The sequence below is a fragment of the Vulpes vulpes genome, chromosome 12, assembly GCF_048418805.1.
Source record: "Vulpes vulpes isolate BD-2025 chromosome 12, VulVul3, whole genome shotgun sequence".
NCBI lineage: Eukaryota > Metazoa > Chordata > Mammalia > Carnivora > Canidae > Vulpes > Vulpes vulpes.
Genome location: NC_132791.1, coordinates 101,127,106 through 101,137,749, shown reverse-complemented (window position 1 = coordinate 101,137,749; position 10,644 = coordinate 101,127,106). Strand labels below are relative to the sequence as shown.

Below are 10,644 nucleotides of genomic sequence, written 5' to 3'. Positions count from 1 at the left end.
GTTTGTCTGCTCCTTACCGGCTGCATTGGTAAATGAGGTGCTTCCTGGGTCCCTTTGCTAAGTTCCCAAAGACTTCCTAAGGTGCTTTTTTTCACTTTTTAAAAAAGATTTATTTACTTATTTTATTTATCTTTAAAATAATTTTTTTATTGGAGTTCTATTTGCCAACATATAGCATATCACCCAGTGCTCACGCAGTCACCGCATCCCCCCGCCCACCTCCCCTTCCACTACCCCTTGTTCGTTTCCCAGAGTTAGGAGTCTCTCATGGTCTGTCTCCCCTCGCTGATATTTCCCACTCATTTTCTCTCCTTTCCCCTTTATTCCCTTTCACTGTGTTTTATATTCCCCAAATGAACGAGACCATATAATGTTTGGTTTTTTTGTTTATACGTGAAAGTCTAATCCATTGATTAAAAAGGGAGATTAAAAAAAGGAATGTCACAGTGCCATGTTGTTGATGTCACTCCTATGCATTCTGTCTTTCATACCAAATAGTAAAACCAAAGTTTACAAACCAAAATAAAATAACCCTGGCTTTTACATTTACCTATATAAATGGTAGCTATCTTCACCGTCCTTCATTTCTTTGTATGCCTTTGAGTTTCTGTGTAGTGTCTCCATTCCAGCCTGAAGAACTCCCTTTAAGAATTATTTAAGGGCAGATATGCTAGTAAAATATTCCCTTAGTTTTTGTGTATTTGGGACTGTCTTAATTTCTCCTTCATCTGTGCTGGATATATTCTTTATTGGCATATATTTCTTTTATCATGCTGCTTCTGGCTTCCCCATTTATGAGGTAAAATGGACTATGAATCTTGTTGAGAATCTCTTGTGATGAGTCACTCTACTCTTGCTGTTTTCAAGATTCTCTTTGTGTTTGGTTTTCCACAATGTGATTACAATCTTCCTTGATGTGGATCTTTCTTGAGTTTATTCTATTTGGAATATGTTTGGTTTCTTTGTTGTGTATGTTCATGTCTTTCAGAACATTTGGGAAATTGCTGATCTTTATTTCTTCACATAATCTCTCTGCCCCTTTCTCTCACTTTCCTTCTAGGACTCACATTGGGCATGTGCTGATCTTCTTGACCAATAACCCTTAGCCTCTGTTCACTTTTCTTCTTTAATTTACTTTTATGCTTCCCAGTTAGATCATTCAATTCTCCTGTATTCAGGTTTGCTGAGTTTTTTCTTCTGCTTGTTCACGTCTATTCTTATAACCCTCTAGTGAAACTCTTCAGTTAATTTCAGCTTTAAAATTTGGTTCCTTTTGGGCAGCCCCGGTGGCGCAGCGGTTTGGCGTGTGATCCTGGAGGCCCGGGATCGAGTTCCGCGTCAGGCTCCCTGCATCTCCCTCTCCCTCTGTCTGTGTCTCTGCCTCTCTCTCTCTCTCTCTCTCTCTCTGTGTCTATGAATAAATAAATAAAATCTTTAAAAAAAATTTGGTTCCTTTTGATACTATCCTGAATCTCTTGATGCTGTTTGGTGCACATCATTCTCCTGGTGTACTTTACTTCTTCGTCCATGGTTTTCCTTAGCTCTTTGAGCATATTTAATGCAGCTTACTTATTATTGTATGATTGAAATATAGTTGATATACAATATTATATTACTTTCAGATGTACAATAGTGATTTATATTTGTACTTCATATTTATATACATTATGAAATGAGCAGCATAAATCTGTCATGAACAAAGTTATTACTGTATTACTGACTATACTCCCTATGCTTTACATCCCCATAGCTGGAATTTTGTACCTGTTAATCCCTTTCACCTATTCCTCCCACTTCCCCTTTTAGCAACCATCAGTTTGTCCTTTGCATTTATGAGTCTGTTTCTGTTTTGTTTTGTTTGTACATTTGTTTTGTGTTTAAGATTCCCCACATAAGTGAAATCACATGGTATTTGCCTTTCTCTAACTTCTTTCACTTAGCATAACATCCTCAAGATCCAACCATGTATTCACAAATGACAAGATATCATTCTCCTTTGTGGCTAAATAATATTCCAGCACACACACACACACACACACACACACACACACACACACACACACACTACATTTTCTTTATCCATTCATCTATCCATTCATCTGTTGATGGGCACTTAAACTGCTTCCATATCTTGGTTATTGTAAATAATGCTGCAGTAAACAAAGAGGTGCATGAATGTTTCCAAATTATTGTTTTTGGGTTTTTTTTGGATAAATACCCAAAAGTGGCATTGCTAGATCATATTGCAGTTCTGCTTTTAACTTGTAGAGGAACCTCCATACTGTTTACCATAGTAGCTGCTCCAAGTTTTCACTCCCACCATCAGTACACAAGGCCTCCCTTTTCTCCATATCCTTGCCAACACTTTCATTTCTTGTCTTTTTGATTCTAGCCATTCTCCTGGATGTGAAGTGATATCTCACTGCTTTTGATTTACAGTTCCCTGACGATGAGTCCTGTTGAACATCGTCTATGTGTATGTCAACCATCTGTATGTTTTCTTTGAAGTTTCTGCTCAGCTCTTCTGCCAATCTTGTTTCTTCAGTGTTGATTTGTGTGAGTTCTTTATATATCTTGGATATTAACCCCTTATTGATTGGATATATTATTTGCATATTCTTCCATTCAGTAGCCACTTCTTTAAAAAATTTACGTAGTCTCTACGCTCAATATGGGACTTGAACTCATGACTCCTAGATCAAGAGTTGCATGTTCTGCTAACTGAGCCACCCGCTCAGGGCACCCGCTAACTGATGCCCTTCAGTAGCCCTTTTTAATTTTAATTAACTAATTGATTTTTATTTGAGAGAGAGAGAGAGCACACATGGCAGGGGAGAGGGAGAGAATCCCAAGCTGACTGCCCACTAAGCATGGAGCCCAGCACATGGCTCCGTCTCATCACCCTGTAATCACAACCAAAGCCAAAATCAAGAGTTGTGTGCTTAACTGATGGAGTCACCCAGGTGCCCCTCAGTAGCCCTTTTTAAAATTAAGTTTTTAATTCCACTATAGTTAACATACAGTGTTACATTAGTTTCAGGTGTACAATATAGTGATTCAACAATTCCATGCATCACCCGGTGCTCATCATGATAAGTGTACCCCTTATCTCTACCACCTGTTTAACCCATTCCCCCCCCCCAACACCTCCCCTCTGGTGACCATCAGTTTGTTTTCTATAGTTAAGAGTCTGTTTCTTGGTTTGTCTTCTTTTTTCTTTGCTTATTTGTTTTCTTTCTTAAATTCCACATTTGAGTGAGATCATATGGTATTTGTCTTTCTCTGACTTAGTTCACTTGGCATTATACTCTCTAGCTCCTTCCATGCCCTTACTAAGATTTCATTCCTTTTTTTCCTTAAGATAATTAAAAAATATATTTAATTTATTTATTCATGAGAGACACAGAGAAAGAGAGGCAGAGACACAGGCAGAGGGAGAAGCAGGCTCCACGCAGGGAGCCCGACGTGGGACTCGATCCCGGGTCTCCAGGATCACACCCTGGGCTGAAGGCGGCGCTAAACCGCTGAGCCACCTGGGCTGCCCATGATTTCATTCCTTCTTATGGCTGAATAAAATTCCATTGTATATATTCACCACATCTTTTTTTTTTTTTTAATCCATTCATCTATTGATGGACACTCGGGCTACTTCCATAGCTTGGCTATTGTAAATAATGTTGCTATAAACATAAGGGAGTATGTATCCATTTGAATTTGTGTTTTTGTGTTCTTTGGGGTAAATTCCAGTATTGCAATTGCTGGGTCATAGAGTAGCTCTATTTTCAACTTTTTGAGGAACCTCAACACTATTTCCCACAGTGGCTGCACCAGTTTGCATGACTACCAATAGTACATGAGAGCTTTTTCTCCACATCCTCACCAACACCTGTTTCATGTGTTTTTAATTTTAGCCATTCTGACAGGCGTGAGGTGATATCTCACTAAAATTTTGATTTGCATTTCCCTGATGATTTGTGATGTTGAGCATCGTCTCTTGGGCATTTGCATGTCGTCTTTAGAGAAATGTCTGTTCAGATCTTCTGCCCATTTTTAAATTGGACTTTGGTCTTTGGGTGCTATATCAGTTCTTTATATATTTTAGATACTAACCCTTTATTAGATATGTCATTTGGAAATACCTTCTTTCATTCAGTAGGTTGTCTTTTAGTTTTGTTGTTTTCTTCGCTGCACAGAAGCTTTTTATTTGGTGTAGTCCCAATAGTTTATTCTTTCGTTAATTTCTCTTGCCTCAGGAGACATATCTAGAAAAACGTTGCTATGGCTAATGTCAGAGAAATTATTGCCCATGTTCTCTTCTAGGATTTTTTATGTTTTCACATCTCACATTAAAGTCTGTAATCCATTTTGAATTTATTTGGGGGTAAGTTGTAAGAAAGTGGTCCAGTTTCATTCTTTTGCACGTAGCCACCCAGTTTTTCCAGCACCATGTTTTGAAGAGACTTTTTCGCATTGGATATTCTTTCCTGCTTTGTTGAAGATGAGTTGACCATAGAATTGAGGGTGCATTTCTGGGTTCTCTGTTCAGTTCCACTGATCGAGGTATCTCTTTTTCTGCCAGTATTTTGATTACTACAAGCTTGCAGTATAACTTGAATTTATACTTCAAGCTTGTGATACATCCAGTTTTGTTTTACTCTTTCAAGATTACATTGGATATTAGGGATCTTTTGTGGGATCTGTATGGAACATACAGATTTTAGAGCTGTTTGTTACACTTCTGTGAAAAATGCTGTTGGTATTTTGATAGGGATTGCATTAAATCTGTAGATTGCTTTGGGGAGTATAGATATTTTAACAATGTTTGTTTTTCCAATCCATGAGCATAGAATGGCTTTCCATTTCTTTGTGTCATCTTCAGTTTCTTTCATTAATGTTTTATAGTTTTCAGAGTACAGGTCTTTCATTTCTTTGGTTAGGTTTATTCCTAGGTATCTTACTTTTTTCAGTGCAATGGCAATTGAGATTGTTTTTATCTTCTCTTTCTGCTATTTCATTATTAGTATAGAAATTCAACAGACTTCTGTACATTGATTTTGTATTTTGCAAGTTTACTGAATTAGTTTCTCAGTTCTAACAGTTTTTGGTGGCATCTTTCAGGTTTTCTATATGGAGTATCATGTTACCTGCAAACAATGAAAGTATGAGTTCTTCATTAATAATTTCGATGCCTTTTCTTTCTTTTTGTTGTACTACTGAGGCTACGACTTACAGTATTATGTTGAATAAAAGTGGTAAGAGTGAAAACAGTATGAAGGTTCCTCAAAAAGTTAAAAATAGAGCTACCATATGACCTAGCAATTGCACTACTGGGGATTTACCCCAAAGGACACAAACAGTGATTTCAGGGAGTATGTGCACCCCAATGTTTATAGCAGCACTGTCCACAACAGCCAAAATATAGAAAGAGCCCAGATGTCCATCAACTGATGAATGGAAAAAGATGTAGTATATAAAATGGAATAGTACTCATTCATTAAAAGAATGAAATCTTGCCATTTACAACGACACAGATGGAACTAGAGGGTATTATGCTAAGCGAAGTAAGTCAATCAGAGAAAGGCAAATACTATATAATTTCACTCATATGTGTAATTTAAGAAATAAAACTGATGAACATAGGGGATGAAATGAGATGAAAACAGAGAGGGAGGCAAAGCTTAAGTGACTATTCTACACGGAATAGAGTGGCTGGAGGGGAGGTGGGTTTTGGGAATGGGTGATGGGCCTTAAGGAGGGCCCTTGATGGAATGAGCCCTGGGTGTTGTATGCAACCGATGAATCACTGAATTCTACCCCTGAAACTAATAATACACTATATGTTAACTAACTTGAATTTAAATAAAACAAAAAATAGTGAGAGTGGACTTCCTTGTCTAATTCCTGACCTTAGGGTAAAAGCTTTCAGGTTCTCCCCATTGGAGTACGATGTTCACTGCAGGTTTTGTTACACCTTTCTTATGTTGGGGTACGTTTCCTCTAACCTTACTTTGTTGAGGGTTTTTACCATGAATGGATGTTGTACTTTGTCAGACGCTTTTTCTGGATCTATTGAAATGATCATATGGTTTTTATCCTTTCTCTTCTTGATGTGATGTACCATATTGACTGATTCACAAATACAGCCTTTGTTTTAACAGAGTCACCTTAAATTCCTGAAGCAAAAGAAAAAAAATACATTATCCTCCCCCTAAAATACACTTTCAGTTTTTGGTTGTTTGCAGGCTGGATGCTTAGCTAGGCTTTTATTAATTCTGCTTTAGCTTTCACTTCCTGAATGACTGGAGCATGAATTACAGTCAGAAGTGAAAGACTGGGGTATTGTATGGCTCTTTCTGAGCATGTAACCCATCCTGGGCATGCATATGGACTTCTTGATTTCCTGACACATGTAGGAGCTTTTAACTGGCCCTCCCCCACCCTTTTACCTCCTTTTTGGTCTTTCCATTGCTTGCTGTAGGTTGCCATGCCAGTAGTTTTGCTCTTGCGTGCTTTAGGCAAATGCCCAAACGCCACTCCTTGCTCCAGTCCCTCAGGGGGTCATTGGAAAGATCCCAAGACACATCCTCATGTCAGTGTGAATAGAGTCTGCTAGTCCTCCCTCTGGCACTTCCAACCTGCACCACAGATTCATACTGCTGTCTTCATGACTGCCAGCAATGTGGGGAATGGGAGACTCTAAGCAGGAAATTCAAGATGCCACAACACTCTCTTATTGCAGGGGCAGCTTCTTTTTTTTTTTTTTTTAAAGATTTATTTGAGAGGAAGAGTCTGTGAGAGAGACAGCACAAGTGGGGAGGAGTGTCAGAGGGAAAGGGAGAAGCAGACTCCATACTGAGCTGGGAGCCCCATGTGGGAGCCCCAGCACCCTGGGATCATGACTTGAGTAGAAGGCAGATGCTTAACCCGCTGAGCCACCCAGGTGTCCACGAATCACTTTTCAACTCAGTCTTTGATGGGCTTTTCTACACAACACCGCTCTCTGTTCTCCTAGAGAGTTTGTGATACACAATTTCTTAAGAGAGCACTCTCCACTATCATCCCCAGAAATCCACTCCCAGCCTCTGACACCCGTACACAAGCAATGACAAACATCTTAACTGACATATTGGCCACTGGTGATTGTCATATGAATCCCAATTTTTCAACAAAATATGGAAAAATATACATCTAATGATTGGCAATATGTGGGATGTATTTTTCTTAGAAACCAGATGAGGAAATGATTACTTTGGCTAACGGGCACAGGAAGCAACAGAAAGGCACCATTTTGATAGGGCAAGAGAGTTGATGGCTAGGCAAGCAGTCAAGGAGGAGCCCTGTCATCAGAACCACCTGCATCATGCTCAGGGGAGTAGGCAGGTCTGTAGGATATTCAGAATTGAGTCACATGTCAGTTGCTTGTGGTAGGAAATGGATTTAAAAAAGTGGGCAGTGGAGAGATCATGCTTGAGACGTGAAACACTATTGTCTTGGCAAAGAACTTTTCAGAAGATTCTGAGGAACAGAGTAATGTAACATCTTCCTCTACAAAGTCCTCTTGGAGGGCATGTGAGGCATGTGTAGGACTATGAGATGTGTGGCTCTGCAAGTGAGCAAGTGTGCCAGAAGTGCCACGAAGGGGTGGCCGAGGAGCTGGACTGAGGCAGGGAGGAGGGAGACAGGACAGACAAATTCCCACAGGATAACTGGGGAATAAGTCCCCTTGAGAAGACAGGCTGGGAAGACAAACCACATCTCCTTTGTGTTTTTACTATTGGGAATGTGAGCAAATATATGGCAAGTTGGACAAGTGACCCACATAATCAAATACCTGTTCTCAGCTCTGTCTGTTTAATCTGGAGGCTTGGTCTCCTAAATCACAGAGGCTGAGGTGAATGCAGAAATGTTTACCTATCACAGTAGGTTTTTAATAAAATACGTAGGATTTAACAGCACCAAAGTTGGGGCCCCCAACACACATGGACCTTGTGTTTTTACTATTTTGGCCCTGGTCTTGCCTTTTCAAAATTAATACATTTGGAATAAGGTTTACCCAAAAAACTCTGTGTTTATAACCTCACTATTGTCTAACATAAAACACATAAAAATATACCATGAAGTTAAAAGTAGCCGAAGGGTAGGTCATCGAAATGTATATCCTGTGATAGTTGAGAATGATAACCTCAAGAGGGCGCTAAAGTCAGCAAGTCTCTTTCCCCTAGAAACTTCATTTTCACATTTTCACATTTTAGCACTACTCACAAACCACTTGCGCGGTTCAGGCTAATTGGGAAGAGACCTGTTCTTGGGCCACATCTGGTGCCATATGAAGAAGCATCCACAGCTGATCCCTCATTAGAACGGAGTTATGGTCACGGGGTTGTGAAGGCAGAGGAGGGAATCCGAGCAACTTTCTAACCCCGACCGTGCTCAGAAATACTAGAGCATACCGAAAATTTTAAGCATTTCCGGCTCCTGAATTTCTAAAAGACTGATGTGCTTAGAAAGTCCACAGGGAGCGGCCTCCTCCGCACATCTCAGCTGTGCTCAACACAAGGAGTGTCCCCCTAAACCCTGGAGTCCAAAGCTTCCAGTGTTAAAGGAATGCTCTCTGCTGTGATGCCTTCTCTGGGCAGTTCTGCTCAGAATACAAAGACTCAAGAAGGCTCAGGTCCTCACTTGAAACAGGTCCCTGACAATGAGAAATAAGGAAGAACAACTCAGTCTTTACCTTGAAAAAGTTTACAGTCGAGCTCAGAAAAGGGCAGAAAGTGGACACTTGAAGAAAGGACCATGAACAACTACTGCAAAAAAAAAAAAAAAAAAAGCTAAACTTTTATTATTTAAAAAAGTGATTTGCTTGGGGTGCCTGAGGGGCCCAGCGGTGACCCGTGTGCCTTCTACTCAGGTTGTCACCCCGGGTCCTGGGACCTGCTTCCCCTTTGGCTCCCCGCTGGTGCTCTCTCGTCCTGTCTTTCCCCTTCAAATAAATAAAAGCTTTTAAAATAAGAAAAGTAATTTGCCTCAAGATGTCACGACCAATCCATACTTCGCTAGTCTGCGACCTCTCCCTCTCGGAAAACGGAAACACTGGAACCCAAAAGTGATCACTAATCAGTGCCCGACGCATCTGACAAACGTTGGCGGAGCATCTCCTCCCAGCTGCCGGGCTCGGCCTGGCGTCGGGGCCACTGGCCCGGTGCGGGGCGACCCTGAGCGACTCCTCGCGCCCGAACCTCCAACTGGAGGCCGCTCCGCGCAGCCGCGGGGCCTAACGGAGGAGGAGCGGAGGGAGTGGTAGGCCCCGGGCGCGCCCCGGGTCGCCGAGCTCACCCCGCACAGGTTCAGCTGGCATCGCGTCTACACCGCACGTGCCCGCCAAGTCATGCCAGACCCACGCGTCAGTCCTCGTGGCACTGCCACTCCCCGGGGCAGTGCCAGAAGCCACCTGCGGGCTGACCTGTGGGCCGTGCGGGGGCGCGAGAGGCTCCAAGGCGGCGGCGAGGGCAGGGCCAGGTATGCACGAGGAGCGAGGCCGTGTTTCCACGCGGACACGGACACGGCATCCACGGGGTGGGCGGCACGGGGTCCCGCGGGGGGGCTGGCCATGCTCGCCCCAGCTGCCCGAGACTCCGCCACCAAGGCCACTGCGTCCGGTGTCCACGCGGCCTCCGGTGCGGAGATGCCCCGGCGCCTGAACACCCACAGCTTTGGATCCCGAAGGCTCCTGGGGTGCCGCGCACCCACCAGGGCCGTCACCCAGCACGCCGCCAGCAGGTGGCAGCGCCCAGGGGCGAGGGAGACGTGGGGGGGGCACGAAGGGGGGAGCACGGGGAGGGGCGGGGCGGGGAGAGCACGAGGAGGGTAGAGGTGGGGGGAGCCCGGGGAGGGGCGTGGGAGCATGGGGAGGGGCGGGGCGAGCACGAGGAGGGTAGAGGTGGGGGGAGCACGGAGAGGGGCGGGGCAGGGGGAGCACGAGGAGGGTAGAGGTGGGGGGAGCACGGGGAGGGGCGGGGCGGGGAGAGCACGAGGAGGGTAGAGGTGGGGGGAGCACGAGGAGGGGAGGGGCGGGGCAGGGGGAGCACGGAGAGGGGCGGGGCGGGGAGAGCATCAGGAGGGTAGAGGTGGGGGGAGCACGGGGAGGGGTGGGGGAGCATGGGGAGGGGCGGGGCAGGGGAGCTCGAGGAGGGGCTGGGCGGGAGCACAGAGAGGGGCGGGGGGGAGCACGGAGCGGGGTGGGGCGGGGGGGAGCACAGAGAGGGGCGGGGCGGGGGGAGCATGGGGAGGGTAGAGGTGGGAGCACAGAGGGGCATGGGAGCACGGGGAGGGGCGGGGCGGGAGGGAGCACGTGGGTCTCGCAGGAGAGGGGGGACACGAAGAGGGGTGTGGGGGAGCACTGAGGGGAACATTAGGAGGGGAAGGGTGGGCGGCACGGGGTCCCGCGGGGGGGCACAGGGGGCACGGGGGGAGCGCTGGTGGGAGCACGAGGGGCGGGGTGAGGGGCCTGGAGGTCCCGCGGGGTCACAGAAGAGGGGCGTGGCGGGGCACCGGGGGGGGGGGGGGCACGGCGAGGGGAGGGGCGTGGCATGGGGTCCCGCGGGGTCGCTGTGCCCGGAAGCTCCGGCCGCGGTCCCCGAGGCTTCC

At 45.1% G+C, this 10,644-nt stretch overlaps 1 long non-coding RNA gene across 1 annotated transcript; it reads right to left on the bottom strand.

Annotated features, from left to right (window-relative positions):
• Positions 1-368: 368 nt before the first annotated feature.
• On the bottom strand, positions 369-9,822 carry LOC140594664 (uncharacterized). The gene is made up of 2 exons (XR_011995739.1): positions 6,447-9,822; positions 369-6,173 (listed from the first exon to the last, which is right to left on the bottom strand). It is a non-coding gene; the product is annotated as an uncharacterized lncRNA (long non-coding RNA).
• Between the last annotated feature and the right edge of the window lie 822 nt (positions 9,823-10,644).